The sequence below is a fragment of the Cebus imitator genome, unplaced genomic scaffold (assembly GCF_001604975.1).
Source record: "Cebus imitator isolate Cc_AM_T3 unplaced genomic scaffold, Cebus_imitator-1.0 Scaffold98, whole genome shotgun sequence".
NCBI classification, from domain to species: Eukaryota; Metazoa; Chordata; class Mammalia; order Primates; family Cebidae; genus Cebus; species Cebus imitator.
The window spans coordinates 898,823-919,056 of NW_016107413.1; the positions used below are offsets into that span (position 1 = coordinate 898,823).

General features: G+C 38.3%; 1 long non-coding RNA gene across 2 annotated transcripts in view; it reads left to right on the plus strand.

Moving 5' to 3' along the window:
- The window catches only part of LOC108309870, a 170,036-nt gene that overhangs the window by 61,398 nt on the left and 88,404 nt on the right, over positions 1 to 20,234 (plus strand). The window contains exon 1 of one of the 2 annotated variants that reach the window (XR_001827536.2): positions 11,478 to 11,756. The exons of the other annotated variant lie outside the window; for it this stretch is intronic. This is a non-coding gene — a long non-coding RNA (uncharacterized LOC108309870). Of the gene's footprint in view, positions 1 to 11,477; positions 11,757 to 20,234 lie in introns of those variants that run through there. 2 annotated transcript variants of the gene reach the window in all.

The following is a 20,234-nucleotide window of genomic DNA, read 5'->3' on the forward strand; positions in this document are numbered from 1 at the left end:
CATTTCGTCAAACCTTTTTTCAAAGTTCTTAGTTTCTTTGCATTGGGTTAGAACAAGTTCTTTTAATTCCCAGAAGTTTCTTATCATCCACTTGTTAAAGCCTGCTTCAGTTAATGGAACAGTCTTTCTCCATTAGGCCTTGTTCCGTTGCTGATGAGGAACTGCAATCACCTGTAGAGGGAGAGGCGTTCTGATTTTGGGTATTCTCAGGCTTTTTAGGCTGGTTTCTTCCCTTCGTTATAGATTTATCCATCCGTGGTCTTTATAATTACCGTCTTTATAGTTGGGTTTCTGAATGGACGTCCAACTTGTTGATTCCTGGAGCTAAAATCTGAGCAACCCACTGCACTGGCCAAAACAGCAGCGTTAAGATTGATGGTGCTTTTCTGACTCTGCACCAAGAACCACCGCACCAAGGCAGCAGCAAAACCGCCTCGCCAGCCCCAAGAGTCGTGCTGGAGACCCTTGGGGCTCCTCTGCTGGGAATCTCCTGGTGCATGAGCAACAAAAATTGATCCCAACACTTTAAGAGGCCAAGGTGGGAGGATTGCTTGAACCCAAGGGTTCAAGACAACCTGAGCAACATAGTGAGACCCTGTCTCTACAAAATAAAAAATAAAAAAATTAGACAGTTGTGATGGCTCACACCCATAGTCCCAGTTACTTGGGAGGCTCCTGGGATCCTCCTGGGATCACTTGAACCCAGGAAGTTGAGGCTGCAGTGAGCCATGATAGTGCCACTGCACTCCAGCCTGGGAAGCAGAGTGAGACCCCACATCAAAACAAAAATACAAACTATATATATTAAAATAAAAATTATATATATATACACATACATATATATAAAGAAGGACATAAAATGCGATCGAAGTCTGTAATTGTCACAAATGTTTCAAGTTCCAAATATTGCTGTCCCACTTTAATCTTATATGTATGAAATACATAATTGCTTTTTAAAAGCATATAGCCAGCCAATTCAATAGGATCCCAGAATGACCTTTGCCCCAGTTATCTTGCAGCCCAGAAATCAGTGTTGTTAGTAGCAAACCTCAGAAATACAGCTAATATTCATGCTGTAGAGAGGTATAAATTACTGTGTCTAGTAAATTCATTAATTTGATAATTTTCATTATCTTCATTTTTATCTATTTTATTTTTCTTTAAAATTTTGCTTATATGTTTCATATTTCCATGACCAAAGGATATACACTTACATGTCAAATGGCTGAAACTGTTGTTTCCAGAAATTTCAGTAAGATGGTTTTACTATTATCTGCTTGGTCTGATTTTTGAGCTCATTTGATGCATACATATTGCTAAAATTAATAAATATTATGCCTAAAACCAGCCTTTCAGATGTGGAGAACAGAAAAAAGGTCACCACCTCTCCATCCCCATTCTCTCCTATGCCTTGTGGCCTCCATCTCTGCTCCTGTCATCTGCATTTGGGTCTGTTATATTTCTTCAGTTCAAGCATGTGATTAGGTACTTCTGGATCTTTGCCAGACAATACAGAAGTTTCTGCCTTCCAGTGTTTCATCCCTTAAGGCAGAAAACTCAGTCTATTTAGAGAGCTGTTAATTAAGTGAACTACATTTGGCCAGGTATTTATGAACAGAGAAAATAGGAATGGAAATGATAAGTCTGCCTTAAAAAAGACTGAGTAAGCTATATGTAAATTTAAAAATAAAGCAATCAAACCAGAAGAATCTCTTGGAAAGGGATTTTCCTCTATTCTAGTTTGGTTTTTCTCTTTAACCAAATTTGAGAGCACACACTTGCTTTATAGTGATACCAGGCTCATCCAAAGTATGCTTGCAAACTTGGGCAAAATGCAGAGAACTGACAGGAATGTAAATAATGTATGTTCTCTCTTCAGAGCTGTTCAAGGAAATGCTGTTTACTTAGAAATAGAATTTTTGAAAGTATGTCTGCCATCTGTAGCCCGGATTATGATGAGTGTAGCAATGAATTAAACATTTAGAAATAAAATCTAATGGTTGTTTCTGTTTTTAAGGATGAAGCAACTGAAAAACGGCTTCATTACTCTTAAAGCACAAAATAGCTGGAATTTGTTTATGTGCTATGTATTCATAACTTAGAAGATATATATAAGGAAAGACATGAAGATTGTGGATTTTTGAAAGTGTGTCTTGGCACAATTTCTGTATAGGTTATCATGCATGAATAATGTGCTAAGACACAGGAACAGTGCCAGAAGTTTGAAAGCATTACCATCATTATCATTACTTGCTTTTTAAAGAGGACTCATACTCTAAGATAGAGTCACCATTTCATGTGTTGCTGCTCATATACATGAATCTACATCTATCAATTAACTCATCATGAAAATTACCATTCTTATCCAGCATTTATAAGGAACTTAAATAAATTTACAAGAAAAAAACCGTTATAAAGTGGGCAAAGAACATGAACATCCAGTTCTCAAAAGAAGACATACATGCATCCAAAAATCATATGAAAAAAATCTCAGTATCACTGATCATTAGAGAAATGCAAATCAAAACTACAATGAGATGCCATCTCATACCAGTAAGGATGACTATAAAAAGGTTAAAAAAATAACATATGCTGGCAAGGTTGTGGAGAAAAGGAAATGCTTATACAATGTTGGTTGGAGTGTAAATTAGTTCAACCATTGTGTAAGACAGTGTGGCAATTCCTCAAAGACATAAGAGAGAAATACCATTCAACCTAGCAATCCCATTACTGGATATATACCCAAAGGCATACAAATTGTTTTACTATAAAGACACATGCATGTATATATACACTGCAGCACTATTTGCAATAGCAAAGACATGGAATCAGCCTAAATGCCCATCATTGATAGACTGGCTAAAGAAAGTGTGGTACATATATAACATGGAATAGTATGCGGCCATAAAAAGAATGAGATCATGTCCTTTGCAGGGACATGGATGGAACTGGAGGCCATTATACTTAGCAAATTAATGCAGGAACAGAAAACCAAATACCTCATGTTCTCACTTATAAGTGGGAGCTAAATGATGAGAACACATGATACATAGAGGGGAACAACACACACTGGGGTCTACAAGAGGGTAGAGGGTGGAGGAGGAAGAGGATCAGGTTTATTACCTGGGTGACAAAATAATCTGTGCAACAAACCTTCATGAGACAAGTTTACCTATGTAACAAACCTGCACATATACCCCTGAACTTAAAAGTTAAAAAAAGGAAAGAAAATTACCACTCTTAAATCTATGAAAATATACTTCCCATGAAGAGTAGACAGTCTGAAGCATATGTAGAAAAGGGTGATGAAAATATTCAATACATTTATAATACAGCTACAAAATCAAGTCACCATAGAAGTATTTTGGTGTGGTTTAAAAAAAACAAGAGCAAATTTGGTGTGGTATGGTAGAGCAGTATTGGTGAAATCATCACCTTTCATCCAAAGTCAAGAGACAGTTTTGGAATGAAGTGTAATTTCAGAGGTTTCTGCAATTGAGAAGGTTGAGAGGGAGGCACACATGACAGAAAATACAGTTAGACAGAAAATGTGGGACTGAAATCAAGCTGGACTGTGGAGGTAGTGAAGGATAGAAATGGCCGATGCTACCCAATACAAAATACTAAGTTGAAGCAGGCTATTCAGGCTATTCACCTGCAGCTTAAGCTACGTAATAAGATTGTAGAGAGTTAAAGAATGTCTCAACCTTCTTTCTGATCTCACTCGCCTTTCTTACGAACTTTTGTATTTCTCTGCTATTAACCAAAACAGCTAGTTGTTTTAATTAAACAGCACATATTCCTGGTGGAGAATGCTAGCAAAGAAGTGGTTAAAGTGGTCCTGCATGGGGTCTAGGCTAGAGGGGGAAGATTTGGGTAATGAAGGGTACTTATAAGAATATTCAGTGGTGTGCTGGAGTCAACTCCTACAGTACCATAAGAGAAATAATTAAATTATTAGGAATTTTGCAAGCTAATTGTTACATACATCTATTAAAAATATATTAAACTTACAATTAAATTATATTAAAAACAAAAGTAGTAAACATTCATATTCCTTCACTTCTTGTTTTTGCTACATTTTACTGTAATCTATATTCTTGAGCTAATTTTCTCATATTGTACCTATGTGATGAAAACACTCTTGAATGATGTGCTACTGAATATCTCTTCAATGCTGTGCTCGGTGACAACATGCTGATGGCATGAAATCAGCTATATCAATAAACATTTGCCAGGACATCACTGGAGCTAGCTACAACATACCATCTTCAAAAATAGTTCTGCTGTTTACATCAGAGTTGATTTGAAAAGCAAAACAAAATCCCATTAAAAAGTAGATGCGAGAAATCTCTGAGTGCAAAAGAAGTATCCAAGCTAACATTTCTTTCATCTTGCTGTCTGTGCATTTTGACCATTCAAACATTCATTCAACAGTGTTTATTGAGCATGTTCTACCACCACGCTAGGCCCTCTTGACATAGTGAAGTATATGATGCAGTACTTGCCCTCAGGGAGCCTATAGCCTAATACCCCACTCCAGGAGTAGTGGATGAGTACAATGCAGATTGACACAGAAGGGAAGCATGAAGTGCATGGGAACACGGAGAAGACAAACCTAAGTGTTGAGGCAGGTGTGGGACTAACACCATAAACAGCATGACATTTTGTGCCAGCTAAAATAGGTTGGGGAATCTTTTTTTTCTTTTTAAATATTTTTAGTAGCTGTTTGAATGTCTAGTTCATGTGCTCCACTTTTCCTGAACTTTGCAGCTGATAAGCTGTATGTAATTTCATTTTATTTATGTTTATAATTATTATTTAAGAAAGCATTAAAATTTACATGCCCTTTAACTCTTAACACACTTTGGAGAAAGATGAGTTGTACTATAGGAGAGGAACTCCCATGCCTTTGCAGCTGGGTGAAGTCGAAAGGAACAGTGGCAAAACAATGGGATCCGAAAGGCTATGTAGTCTGAGGAATGGCCTTACTAGTGAGATGAGCATCCTGGTATTGGCAGTTCACCCATTTCAGTTGCAGCTTGATGCTAGGCTATCTGAGGACATCTGTTCCTTTTCATTCAACCAGACTGAGGGTGTTTGGGCAAGGAAGAAGGAAGTGTATTTTAAAAAAGGAGGCATAATCTGTGTCTTGAAGTGAGTAAAGATGGAAGGAGGATCAAGACAAAAGCCATGTCCAGCTAACAACTACCCTGTTTTCATGATTAATCCTCATTCAAAAAGTTATTTCTGGGATGCTTAGAAATAAACTTGAAAGGTAGAAAGGAAAGGAGATAAGATAGTATAGGGAAGGGATAAGAAACATTGTCCCTCAGTTGCTGATAAGAGTTTGAGCTGGTGCTTCAGACTGGGTCTGGAACTCTGAAATGGTGATTAAATTCTGATCCAACACCTAGACAAATACTTCTAATATCAGGTAACTGAGAGGTAAATTGAAATGATGTTATTAGAAATAAGTGTCTAGGTATAATAATTTGCGTCTCTTTGCCTGAAAGGTGAGAGTTCACCATCTGTATTCATTAGTTTTGAAACTGCTAAATGGAATCGTATATTTCTTCATGCTGAATTGAAGCCTGTAGTTACCAAAATGCTGACAAGTTGAGTTATTGGCTATTTTCAGGGACCATGCAAAGAGTTTCCCATTAATAATATTCACTGTGTACAATGATAGAAGAGAATTATTTGGAGCTATCAGATGTGTTATTACAACTTATCCTAAATGCCCTGAAGAAGACTTTTTTGACTTACAGGAAGAAAAAAAAATTGCAGGGGGGTTGACAAATGACAAAATGCCATTGCCTATAATAAATGGGAAAATGTAGCAGTGCAGTTTTAGGAAAATTCAATTAAAATCTACCACTCCCTCTTTTTTTTTTTTTTTTTTTTTTTGAGACAGAGTCTTACTCTGTCACCAGGCACCAGGCGAGTGCAGTGGTGCGACCTCGGCGCACTGCAACTTCCCCCTTCCTGGTTCAAGCAATTCTCCTGCCTCAGCCTCCCGAGTAGCTGGGACTACAGGCACACGCCATCACGCCTAGCTAATTTTTTTGTATTTACAGTAGAGACAGAGTTTCACCATGTTGGCCGGGATGGTCTTGATCTCTTGACCTCATGATCTGCCCGCCTCGGCCTCCGAAAGTGCTGAGATTACAGGCGTGAGCCACCGCACCCAGCCGTCTACCACTCTCTCATTTTGTTTTTCAACAAGGCTTACCATGCTTACCTCTCAGAAAATACATGGTAAATCAGAAAATCATAACTCACATGAAAAAATTTGTTTTAAATGCTGATTTATCATGTGGGCTTAAAAGTTTATACTGAGAAAAAATTTTTGATAATTTTCTTTATTTCACACTAAAAATATTCTAAAATACTTACCTGAGATTACAATAGTGTGTCATGTGCCTTTAAAGAAAAAAAAAGAAAACATTTTTTAATTTTCTGATTTTAACTATAAAGGAAATGGCACAGAGGTAAACATAGGGTTACCACTGTGGAGTATGACAAGTTTTATTTGGCAAATAAGAACCTCAGAGTTTCTTCCTGTGGTGGAATTGTCTACATAAATAGTTCTCAAACCTTTTCTATATTTTAATCAGTGAACTATTTTGATAGGTTGAACATAATTTTAGATACTTCCCTTCGTATGTGATGCTACACAGATATAATTATAATTCATACCCCCACAACACATGAAACACACACATATGACCAAGTATGATAGGGAAATAACGGTACCTTTAAATGCTATTCATCCATGCAGTTGACATAGATTGCATGGCTTCTATGTGCCAAGTACTATTCTAGTCACTGGGATAGATGCATGAAAATACCTACCTTCCATCCTTAGGAAGGTATTACTAGTTTATAAAGTCATAAAGACAAGTCACAATTTATTAAGGTAAAAAATCTTGTTAAACAGGTGCGGAGAAAAATGCAATAGAATTACCTAGAATCGAAGTATTCACCCTACGCAGAATGAAAGGAAACTTCACAGAAAAACTAACAAAGGAACAGGATTTTGCCAAAGAAGAAGGAAAGGTCTGGAATTAATAAATTTCAAGTCATTCTAAAAAATAAATATTATAGAAACACCATGAAAAATTTTCCTGAATACAGTACACATACTACATAAAAGACCTTTCTGAATGATTAGCCATCCTTGAGACATTATTTTTAAAATTTCTGCCCTTGAGAAAATAGATCATTTCTACCATAGTTTCTGTAGTTCCTAATTCACTAGCAGCGTTATTCCATTAGTTACATTCATTCTTTCATGTCCCTTCAAATTATGTTCTAGGAGTTTTAGACCAGTGACTTCGTATATTACCTAGTTTTTGATGGGATATAGTAACTTTTTCTTACAATTTTGAGAATAAGTGTTTTAAATTCTCTACTGTTTTTTCTCTCTTGGGTACCTGTAGAGACATATTTTTCATCCAATGTATTTTACATTTCACTCATTTCCTGATACCACTTAATGTGCTCTACTGAACTACTCTTTATGTCAAGAGCCTCTGTTTTGACCTACATTTCTGCAGTATTAAAGTTAAAAGGTGATCCTGGATGAGATAACATTCTAGAATTGTTTAAAAGACCTTAATAAGAAGAATCAGAAGTGTTGAGGCTGAGCTTGGTACAACTCCATCTGGGCTGGACTATTAATATCCCTCACTTGGGTGTAATTGTTGATTGATTACCTAAAACCTTGGGAAAGGTACTGTGGCAAAGATGCTGCTATGCGTTTACTAATGCATTTCTTCCTGTTGGACTCATAGAGAGTGTTGGCTTCCCAGGCTCCCCTGGGGTTGACTGGGCCCCTGAGGCTGAGTTCTGGCTATCTGGGTGGAAGTGGTGTAGGCCACTGTACTCCCCTCAACCCTCTGATTCTCCTTTTCCTGCCATAGCTCCCAGAGACTACACATGGTGTGTGTATTTAATGTGGGAGGACTAGTCAATGTAGATCAGGCTTCATATAAATGAGAAATGAATGTTTGTGTTGATTGCTTTTGACCTGTTATAGTGTTTGTTGCCAGAGCAGAGCCTATTTTCTCCTTTCTGGTACAGTTAGGTGATTGTCTTATTGGAACCATAGGGTTAGATCATGGTACGTGAAGATGAGGTCAGATCATGGTACATGAACTTTGTACCCAAAGTTCACAGTTTCTTCTAAAGGAAATGGTGATCCCAGAATCAGTCATCTTGGGAAATGATCAGGCCTAGAGTAACAAATAAGGATTTTGTAAGCAACTTGGGAGAGAGAACATTTTCCTTCTCTTTGGGGCCAGAGGTCTAAGGCAGGGAGATTCCTGAGCCATTTCTAACATTGGGATGAATGTAAGGGATGGAGAGTACATAAGCAGAAAGTCTCCATCTGGGCAGGAGAGAGGGAGAGAACCAGAAGATAGGCTCGTGCCTGACTAATAACTGTAAAGTTTACTCAGTGTTGCATTTCTCTTCCATTTTCCTCAACTCTTCAATAAAGTCTATTTTGAAGTACAGCTTGGTTTCTGCTGTGCTGCTGGAAATCCGGGAAAGACTTGCCCTTGCTTCTAACACACCAATAAATGAGGCAGCAGTGTCCCTATCCCCGGAGGTTACCAGTAAAGAACCAGCAGGCCCAGCTGAACGTCAGAGAACAGGGAGTAGGAAGAAGAGATTATAGGGCAGCACTATAGTTGATTTGGTATCCTTCTTTTCTGTCTGAAACATAAGTAAAATTAAGATGCTAAGGACCAGAAATACTCTGTTACTGACCTACCTTTCTGATTTCAGTGATTTTCAAGCTGCAATTTCATGGTGCAATTTTCCACAAAGGTTACTCAATAGAAAGAATATCACTCTGTCAGCCTTGTTATTATCAGCTCCTGCACTGTAACAGTGAGGATGTTACATTATGTTGCAGTAACAAACAGCCTGAGAATCTATGTGGTATAAAACAAGAAGAGTTTATTTCTAGTTTATTCTACCTGACCACTGCAGGTCAGCTGTGGTCTCTGCTCAGTCATCCTCTTTCTTGGATTCAGGCTGAGGGGGACACCATCTGAAATGTGCCCAGTTACTGTGGCAGAAAGAGAACACAGAAAAGCTTGTCTGTGTTACTGTCTGCCCAGTTACTGTGGCAGAGAGAAAGAGAACACAGCAAAGCACTGGCCCTTAAAACTTTCACCCAGGATGCCAGGCGCGGTGGCTCAAGCCTGTAATCCCAGCACTTTGGGAGGCCGAGGTGGGTGGATCACGAGGTCAAGAGATCGAGACCATCTTGGTCAACATGGTGAAACCCCATCTCTACTAAAAATACAAAACAGTATCTGGGCATGGTGGCACATGCCTGTAATCCCAGCTACTCAGGAGGTTGAGGCAGGAGAATTGCCTGAACCCAGGAGGCAGATGTTGCGGTGAGCCGAGATCGCGCCATTGCACTCCAGCCTGGGTAACAAGAGTGAAACTCCATCTCAAAAAAAAAAACCAAAAAACAAAAAACTTCCACCCAGGAGTGATACATGCGACTTCTACTTAACCCAAAACAAGTTTCACACATGGGGAAGGGCAAGGCAGAGTTAGTCTGTTGATTCCTGCACACAGAACACATTTCCCTTGAGTCCCTTGTTGAAAGTATGTTGTTTTAATTCAATATACTATTACCAAATTTAAAATGAAGTGAGCATGCCATCAGCATTCCTGACAAGATAAATTCTGTAAGGAGAGTGTAGTTATAGGTAGGAAAGATGAGGAGAGACAAAAGAAGAAATGAAGAATGGCTGATGAGTGACATATAAGAAGAAAATAAAGAAGAGAAATGAAGGAGAGAGGGAGAAGACTGACTGAGCATTGCCCATCCTCACCCTGAATGGCTTTGTTACCATTTTTATGCTTCTCTGAGTCCCCACTGTTGCTCATTTCTTTAGGACCTATTTCATTGAAAAAAGAGAAACCTCCAGGAAAGAGGAAGCAGAAAAGTAGAAAGAGGTTAAGTCATGCACATCAATTGGGGCCATCAAAGAAAAGCGACTGCAGGAAAGGAACAAGGATCAATGAGGAGGGAAGGAAAATGGAACCCGCTCATGGAGAGTCTAAAATTAAAAAACTTCTTAAGCTTGGGAAGATGCCGCAGCAACATGAAACAGTGAGTTTGTTGTTCCAGCCTTTGAAATATCAGATTTCCCCCTCACTGCATTCTGCCTGATGAAGTTTGCAAAGTTCACAGTCTTAAGATTTTTATGTGTGTCCCAGAATAACTACACTGGGGACTTTACATCTTGGCATGTGTGCTGGATAGACTGCATTGAAATGGGGCCAGCAGGTCAAGCCCTGTAGTCTGCCTCTTACCGCCCATCTTTAGACATGTTGAGTCTTACCAGCTCCACACAACCACAGCTCTGGAGGATATGTCAGGCCTGCTGGGTAGAGGTAGCATAACTGTATTCCAGAGAAAACTTACTTTGGCCTTTGAGAAACCACTTTTCTTTTTTAAATGTCTTTACAGCTCCACAAGCCTGGTGCTAAATGTATCATTTTAATATAACCTGAGATGTTTTCAGTAGCTCTTTGCTAGTGGAAACTAACAGGCATCTCTATTAAATTTCAGAATATTTTTGCATAAAAACTGTGAAATTGTTTTTGAACTTCAGTGCAAGAGAGCTGAGTCATCTGCAGCGATGGTGCCTGCCAGGGAAAAGTAGCAAGCTGCTCTCCAAGGTGCTGCTTAGATCTTGCTATGGCAGTGGTTGTTACTCATACCGTAGAGCCTCTATTTATCATTTTTTTCGTGACTTGATTGTAAAACTGTTCAAAATATTTTATAGCTTTCTAAAGAGGGAGCATCAGTACTACTAGGCAACTTAAAGCACAGTCAATAGCTTAAGTTTTCTCTCAGTGTTCTGGTATTTCTCCTTTTTCTGAAATGAATACTTCTCTTTTCTTCCTCACCCTACAAATATATGATTTCCTCAGAAGCTGTCATATTTTACCCATGGCTACCACCTGCCTAATAAATGTGAAAAAAGGGCTTAGCTCCATGAGTGCCCAGTTTGGAAAACCCAATGTCAGAGAGAGACAAAGGGAATCCCTTCCTCTGGGAAGGTCCCTACTCCATGCTGCATGGTGTGGTGAGCAGATAACAGGCTTGGTTTCAATCTTTACATGCCCTCCTCCTGGGCATCTTTGAAAATTGCACAAATTGCCCAACTATACCTGTCATCTCTTACACGGTCTTACATGATGTATCTCCTTAACTACATTTGATTGGCACAGGGTGGCTTCTTATATAAGCCAGGCCAGTCAGAGCCCTTTTGTATAATTATTTCCAACTAGACCAAGAAAGTCAGACCCTTTCCAGTTGGTGGAAGCCAAAAAGATAAAGATGAATACATGAGCTATTGGTGACTGAGATTCCTACCATTTGAAAAAAAGCCATCTGTAATGAGAAAAAAAATGAAACCAACATACACAAAAAAGCGAAAGCAAGAAATGGTCAGAATTTAGTCAGCACTGGTGTTTCTGATTTCAGTGGTGGCTGAGACTAGCAGCAACCTTGCTCTTCTGGCAGGTGAGCATTTCGATTGTTCATCCTTCCTTTGGATACCATCACGGCAACTTGAAAGTCATGAAAAAATGCAGAACACTTGGAAGAGACAACCATGGATTATTGCAGTCAGCGCTTCCCAATGTGGCTTTACCTTGCACAGATGAAACTCATGAGCAGCTCAAGCAGAGAGGAGATAACTACAACCCAGGTATGGCTTCAGTTAAATGCTTAAATGAGAGAGACGTGTGCTTGTTAAATGATTAAGAGCCAGCAATTCCCCATATCTAGAAGTATGACCTTATGTAACTCTCTAGACTTTACTATCTACATCTGTAAAATGAGAATTTTAATAGTTCCTATTTCATAGGTCTGTTGAGGGGATTAAATGAAATGCATGTAAGCATTTAAGACAGTGCCTGACACCTAGTCTTCAATAACTGTTAGGTCTAATATTTATTAGTTTATTATTTCCAGTGTCATAATGGTGCCTGACACAGAATAGGCACTAGTAAGTGTTACAGCACACATACCAATCTAATTTTAGCCCTAACTTCATAGCTCACATTCCATCATCTTAGGTAAGTAATTTTATTCCTTTGAACCTGTATCTTCTTCTGTAAATCAGAATAACAGTAATTTTTGACACATTAATTGAAAGATAACATGAGGTAATCTATATGAACAAATTTCATGTACTGTAAAAGTCTACTCAACTATAAAAGACAAAAGATTAGTTTGCATCTAAGTTGTTTCTTTTCAAAAGTGCCAAGATATCAACATTTTAATAGCTAAAAAAGAAATGAAAAATTTAAAACTGTCTTTCCTCTATTGAATGTAACAGGTCTATATATCCTAAAAATGGAGACTTTTTTCTACTTTGGAATCAGTAAAACGATTTTCCTTTTGATTTTAAAAATGTGTCATTTAAACATTCTTATTTTTTTCCTGCATTAGCCCTCATAGAAATATTTTGCTTAGCCCTTATGAAGTCTGAGAATTTTGATCTTACTCTAAGGCTATCCTGGGAAAACAGCAATTTAAAAATTACCAATACTGGGTGAGGCAATTTAGCAAAACCCTATCAAAGCTTTTTAAAAAATTAGGCATGGTAGAATGCACCTGTGGTCCTAGCTACTCAGGGTGCTGAGGCAGGAAAATTGCTTGAGCCAGGAGTTCAAGGCCATAGTGAGCTGTGATCGCACCACTGCATTACAGCCTGAACAGAGAGAGACCCTGTCTCTAAAAATAAGAAGAAAGAAAATTTAAAAAAAAAAACTATTTAAAAAATTAAAATTACAAACAGAATATTTGCATAATATTTGAGACATTAGACCCCTGCCCTGAGCAGTGGCTGACGCCCATAATCCCAGCACTTTAGGAGGCCAAGGTGGGTGGATCACCTGAGGTCAGGAGTTGAAGACCAGCATGGCCGACATGGTGAAACCTGGTCTCTATTAAAAATACAAAAAATTAGCTGGGCATGGTGGCGGGCGCCCGTAATCCCAGCTACTCAGGAGGCTGAGGCAGTAGAATTACTTGAATCCAGGAAGTGGAGGTTCCAGTGAGACAAGATTGCACCATTGTACTCCAGCCTAGGCAACAACAGCAAAACTCCATCTCAACACACACAGACACAGACACATACACACACACACATTAGCCCACATACAATGAAAGAGGCCCCAGATCAAATTATCTGTTTTCTTAGCATGCTAGTATTTGATAAGTGGAGATTTTTGAATTAATAAATAAAACTGAATACAACCATCTGTGGACCATTTCAGTTTGAGAATAGCCTAATCAAAACATTCTATTAGTTTTTCTATCAATTTGTAGATATAAGTGAAGATGTTCAGCAGAATACACTTAAAGTCTAAAAATATGAGAGAAATTATGAGAATAGGAAAGTTGGACATAGTGCTACACCATCCTGTTTCCCTTTTCCACTCAGAATATCATCATCTATTCTCTTCATACACCCTCTTCCCTTCTTAACCCAAAGAGTTGCAAGGCAGGATCTGGAAGGTAGAGGGATCTTAAAGAGTACAGGTATTTGACCTCAGACATTTTCTTTCTTTATTTTTTCTTTTGAGACAAGGTCTCCCTCTGTTGCCCAGGCTGGAGTGTAGTGGCATGATAACGGCTTACTGAAACCTCAACCTCCCAGGCTCAAGTGATTCTTCTACATCAGCCTACTGAGTAGCTGAGACTACAGGTACACACCACCTTGCCTGGCTACTTTATTTTTTTAAGAGATGAGGTCTCACTATGTTGCGCAGGCTGGTGTTGAACTTCTCAGCTCAAGTGATCGCCCACCCCAGCCCCCCAAAGTGCTGGGATTACAGGCATGAGCTACCATACCTGGGTTGACCTCATCCATTTTTAAGCCTGGTCATAGACCTATTCAGAGAAGCTCCTTTGTGATATGGTTTCAAGGTTGTGGCAGATGCTACTGGCTTTCCCTTGCTAGGAAAACCTCCATTTTTCTCAAGTGTCAATGTGCCCAACCCTAGAGGATAAATCGTGATTGGCGTCCATCAACTCCTTACTGCTAGAGATGGCAGAATGACCAAGTTCTGGACAATGCGATGTAAGCGGCGTTTGCCGAGGGCTCTGGGAAAGAATCCTCCCAGACAAAGCAGGAAAGGCCTGTGAGTCCAGCCCTTTGACTTTCCTTCCTTTCCCTGAACACTGTTATGTGAGAATGTGATACTTGCTGCTACAGCAGACCTTCAGGAATTATGATGGGGAAGACAAGCCGGTCAGAGAGACAGACTAGGTGACCAGGCAGTGCTGAGCTGCTGACCCTCACCCAAAAATGCCCACCTCTAGACTTTCTGTTATGTGAGTAATTAAGTAACATTCTTGGCTAAACTACTGTTAGGTTTTATGTTGTTGTTGTTGTTATTTGTAAGAAAAATCACCCTAACTGATAGAAGGCTCTTCCACAAAGAGTTTTTCCCTCCTGCTTTTCTCTGCTCCCTCTACAGCCCCATAATACCTAGTAAAATATGGCCAAACATGATGCTACACATTTAGAACCACAGGATGTCAGAGCTGAAAGTCACTCCACATTTCCAATTCTAAGATGATAAAATAGGAAATTTAGAAGTGATTCCTCTTGTTTAAGAGGCTGACCGTTGCCTAGTGCAAATGCCAATGGAAAAAGGAAAAGACACATCACTCATGTGAACTATGGTTTGAATGATTCTCCTAAGATTGTTTTCTAGGGACAGGTTTGTCTGTGGACAGAGAACATGAGGCTAGCAACTGGAGGTAAAGGAGGCCCTGTAAGAAGGGCAAAATGTATAAAAAACAGAATCTGGGACTGGGTGTGGTGGCTCGTGCCTGTAATCTCAGCACTTGGGGAGGCTGAGGTGGGAGGATTGCTTGAGCCTGCGAAGTGAAGTCTGCAGTAAGCTGTGATTGCACCACTGCAATCCAGCCTGGGTGACATAGAAAGATGCTGCCTCAAAAAAGAAAGAAACAGAGGGAGGGAGGGAGGCAGAGAGAAAGAGAGAGAGAAAGGAAGGAGGGAGGGAAGGAGGGAATGAGGGAAGGAAGGAAGGGAAGGAAGGAAGGAAGGAAGGAAGGAAGGAAGGAAGGAAGGAAGGAAGGAAGGAAGGAAAGATTGATCTGGGGCTCCATTATCAGTTTGTTCTTCAATTTTTCCTAAAGCCAGGTCTGAGGTAAATTCCACAATAATCATGTGAATATTGCCAAACTCCTTTCCAGAAATGTGCAGTGAGCATTCCCTCTAGAAGGCCTGAGTGTTCTGGCTTCACCACACAAGGTTGACAGTCCCTGCTTTGGCCTCCAGAGGCTCTGTGAATTAATGAGGGGGAGGCCACTAGGTTTCTAAAACTTCTTGGAAGACAATTTTAAAGAAACAAAGAACTAAAATAATACTATTAGGATTATTTCAAATAATACTATTAGGATAATTTCAAAAGCTTTAATTATTTTCTGAACTTCTGTCAATCCAGTTCTTCCATGTCCATATAGTTGCAATCTGACTTCCATTCATTTGAGTTTCTGGTTTACAAGTTTTTCTTGAAATTTTGAAAATTCCTTACCCTGTTTTTTTTCCTGTAAACTTTTATAAATGCCAAGATTATTTTGATCAGAGAGACTATATTCTTTTAATTATAAGAGCAATACATGTTTACATTTGTGTTTGCCTGCCACATTGCATATCCCTAACTCTATTTAGCAAAGTGCATAAAACCTAGTAGATGGTCAATAAATATTTGTGAAACGAAGATATGAAGGAATGTAAGCAACTTGGAGATACAAAAAAGAAAAAAACTCTCTCTTCTATACATTAACTTGTAGACAGCCAAATCTTGTTCCACAAACATGTCTTCTATACATATATATTTCATTTATTTATTTAGAAACAGGAGTTACCTTGGATGGAGTACAGTGGCACAATCATAACTTACTGCAACCTCAAACTCTTGGGCTTAAGCAATCTTCTCACCTCAGTCTCTTGAGTAGCTAGGACCACAGGCATGTGACACTGTGTTCAGCTAATTAAAAAAATTTTTTTGTAGAGACATGGTCTCTCATGTTGCCCAGGCTAGTCTTGAACTCCTGGCCTCAAGTGATCCTTCTGTCTTGGCTTCCCAAAGTGCTGGGATTACAGGCATGAGTCACTATTCCTAACCCCTTATATATATATTTTAAGTTGTCCATTTTCTTTCCTGTAAAAGAAGATTATCGTTGTTTCCTGAAAATGTATTTTTTGTAGAAAATTTTAATTGTATTATTCTCTACTATAACATGGAGTAGAGGCGTGTAAACTGCCTCCACATGTGTACATGTGTGATAAAAACAAACTAAGTGCTCTAATTCCCACCACAAGTTTCTCTACTCTGCTGTAGTAGACAGTCTAAGACGTTTGATAGAGTTTTATAATTTAACCACAATGGATTTTTACAATTTAACTTAAAAAACTGATGTAACTAAAGTAAGTAAATAATAAATGTGCCCCTTTATTTGCTATGACATGTGGTAAATGTAAGATGTGATGTATCTTGTTTGCTCACTAGAAGAGTGATTTATGGACTGATTTCCCAAGAGTGTCTCACGGTCTGTTGGAATTATGTATACATCTTGGAATGTAAATGAGGGGACTATCAATGAAACTTCCTGGAAATGTCCTCATTAACAATATAATTTAGCAAATATGATATTGATGTTCCTGCACTGATCCAGGTTGGGCACACATGCTACTTAAGTAAGTTATCTGCAGACCTTCTGCTGTGATTGGAGCTGGACATTTTACACAGAAATGCTGGGGGAAAATAATTGGATAGAATTTAGTTTTAAATTTCATTGGGCAGACCATTATGAAATTTTATTTCCACTGCCAACAAGGAGCCACAAAGAGATGCAACAGGACTTGAGTTAAATTTTCTGTCTATTTTTGGTCATGGATGTCCACATTATTTGTACACTGATTTGTCCTTACCCTTGGCAAAACTGACCTTGGAAAAAAACAGGGAAATAGGGACAGTTTGTCTTAAGTTCCACTTTTTCCCATTTAGCTGTTCCTTCAACAAATAGGTACTTTGTTTGTGGAAAGGGGAAGGAAGAGGAGGGACTTTGTGCTGCTGTTTGAGTGCCAGCCTAGCTGCAGTAGAATAGAATATCAGGTAAATTGCTAAGGTTTTTAACTCTAATCCCCAGCTCCCTGGACATGTCCAGGGTCTGGGAAACTCAATTCCATGAAGGGAAGGACCTTGGATGAGACCCAGTGCTATGCTGGCTTCAGGTCTGACCCTGCACAGTCCCAGTTGTGCTTGTATTACCACATCTCTAGTTCCAGGTGGTTGAGCACAGAGAGACTTTATTTGTTTGGGAGAAAGTGAAGGAAAAGAACAAGAGCCTCTGCATGGCAATCCAGAGAGTTCTTCGAAATTTTATCCAAGACCACCAAGGCATCACCACAAGCTGACGAAGAAGTAAACATTGGTAGTGGCCTGGCAGAGCCCTTCTGTTGACCAGTGGTGGTGGTGGCCACAGGGAGAGGCTCCTCCATCTGTGGAAAGGGGAGAGAAGACTACAAGTCTGCAAAAACCACAGCATTATTTGGCATGGGGCCCAAGTGCCTTCAAATACCTGGAAAGCCTTCCCAAGAAGGACAGGTACAAACAAGCCCAGACTGTGAAGACTCCAATACATACCTAACTCTTCCATTATGAGACACTGACAAATATCTATAAGCATCAACCATCCATGAAACATGACCTCACCAAATGAACTAAATGGGGTACTATGGACCAGTCTTCAGAAACAGAGATGTATGACCTTTTAGACAAAATAAAGCTTTAATTATTTTCTGAACTTCTGTTCTTCAATTTTTCCTAAAGCCAGATCTGAGATAATTTTTTCCACAATAATCATGTGAAATGAAGGGTGGATATTGCCAAACTGCTTTCCATAAATATGCTGTGAGCATTTCCTCTAGAAGCCCTGAGTGTTCTGGTCTCACCACACAAGGTTGAAGAGAATTCAAAATAGCTATTTTGAGGAAACTCAAAGAAATTTAAGATAACACAAAGAAAGAATTCAGAATTCTATCAGATAAATTTAACAGAAATTGAAATAATGAAAAACAATCAAGCAGAAATTCTGGAGTTGAAAAATGCAATTCGCATACTGAAGAATGCATTGAATTTGTTTAATAGCAGAATGAATCAAGCAGAAGAAAGAATTAGTGAGCTAAAAGACAGGCTGTTTGGAAATACACAGTCAGAGGAGACAAAAGAAAAAAGAATAAAAAATAATGAAGCATGCCTACAACGTTTAGAAAATAGCTCAAAAGGGTAAATCTAAGAGTTATTGGCCTTAAAGAGGAGGTAGAAAAAGAGATAGAGATAGAAAATTTATTCAAAGGAATAATATCAGAGAACTTCCAAAGCTAGAGAAAGATGTCAACATTCAAGTACAAGAAAGTTGTAGAACACCAAGCAGAGTTAACCCAAAAGAAGACTACTTCAGGGCATCTACTAATCAGACTCCCAAAGGTCAAGGACAAATAAATGATCAAAAAACAGCAAGAGAAAATGAGCATATAACTTACAATGGACCTCTAATACCTCTGGCTGCAGACTTTTCAGTGGAAGTCTAAAAAGAGCCAGGAAAGAGTGGCATGACGTATTTTAAGTTTTGACGGAAAAAAAATTACCTTAGAACAGTATATTCATTGTAAACACCCTTCAAGCATGAGGGAGAGATAAAGACCTTCTAAGACTAACAAAAGCTAAGGGATTTCATCAACATCAGACCTGCTCTACAAGAAATGCTAATGAGAGTTCTTTAATCTGAAAGAAAAAGATGTTAATGAGCAAGAAGAAATCATTTGAAGGTAGAAAATTCACTGGTAATAGTAAACATGGAGAAAAATATAGGATAGTATAACACTGTAATGGTGGTATGCAAATTACTTTTAAGTAGGACGACTAAATGATAAACCAATAAAAAATAATAACTATAACCTTTCAACACATAACAGTAAAATAAGACATAAACAACAGAAAGCTACAAAGTAGGGGAACTGAGCTAAAGTATAGAGTTTTATTAGTTTTCCTTTTGTATGTTTGTTTATTTACAGAATCAATGTTTTCATCAATTTAAAATAATGGGTTATAAGATAGTATTTGCAATACCCACAGTGACATCAAATTGAACAACATATTACAAATACACAAAAAATAAAAAGTAAGAAATTAAATTATACCACCAGAGAAAAGCACCTTTATTAAAAGAAAGACAGGGAGAAAAGAAAGAACAGACCAGAAAACAAATAACAAAATGGCAGAAATAAGTCCTTACTTATCAATAACAGCATTGAATGTAAATGGACAAAACTCTTCCATAAAAAATCAGAGTGGCTAAATGGATAAACAAACAAGACTCCCATGATATGTTGCTACAAGAAACACACTTTGCCTTATAAAAATACATAAAGACTAAAAATGAAAGGATGAAAAACGATATTCTATGCCAGTGGAAATCAAATGGAAACCAGGAACAAGAGTAGCTATACTCCAGTATATTAGACAAAATAGATTTCAAGACAAAAACTATAAGAAGAGACAAAAAAGTCATTATATAATAAAAGGATTAATTAGGTAGGAGGATATAATGGTTGTAAGTATATATGCCCCAAACACTGGAATACTCAGACATATAAATCAAATATTATTAGATCTAGAGAAATAGACCTCAATACAATAATAGCTGGAGACTTCAACACTGCAGTTTCAGCATTGGTCAGATACCACAGATGGAAAATTAGCAAATAAACATTGGACTTAATCTGCACTATAAAATTAATGGACCTAATAGATATTTACATAACATTTTATGCAAAGGCAGCAGAATACACATTCTTCTCCCCAGCACATGGATTGTTATCAATGCCAGACCATATATTAGGTCAGAAAACAAATGTTAAAACATCCAAAAAATTTGAAATAATATCAAATATTTAAAATCAACCATTTGACCACATGGAATAAAACTAGAAATAAATAACAAGAATTTTGAAAATTACAAACACATGGAATATGCTAAACAATATGCTCCTGAGTGACCAGTGAGTCAATGGAAAAATTAAAAGGGAAATTGAAAAAAAAAAATTCTTGAAACAAATGGTAATGGAAACACAACATAC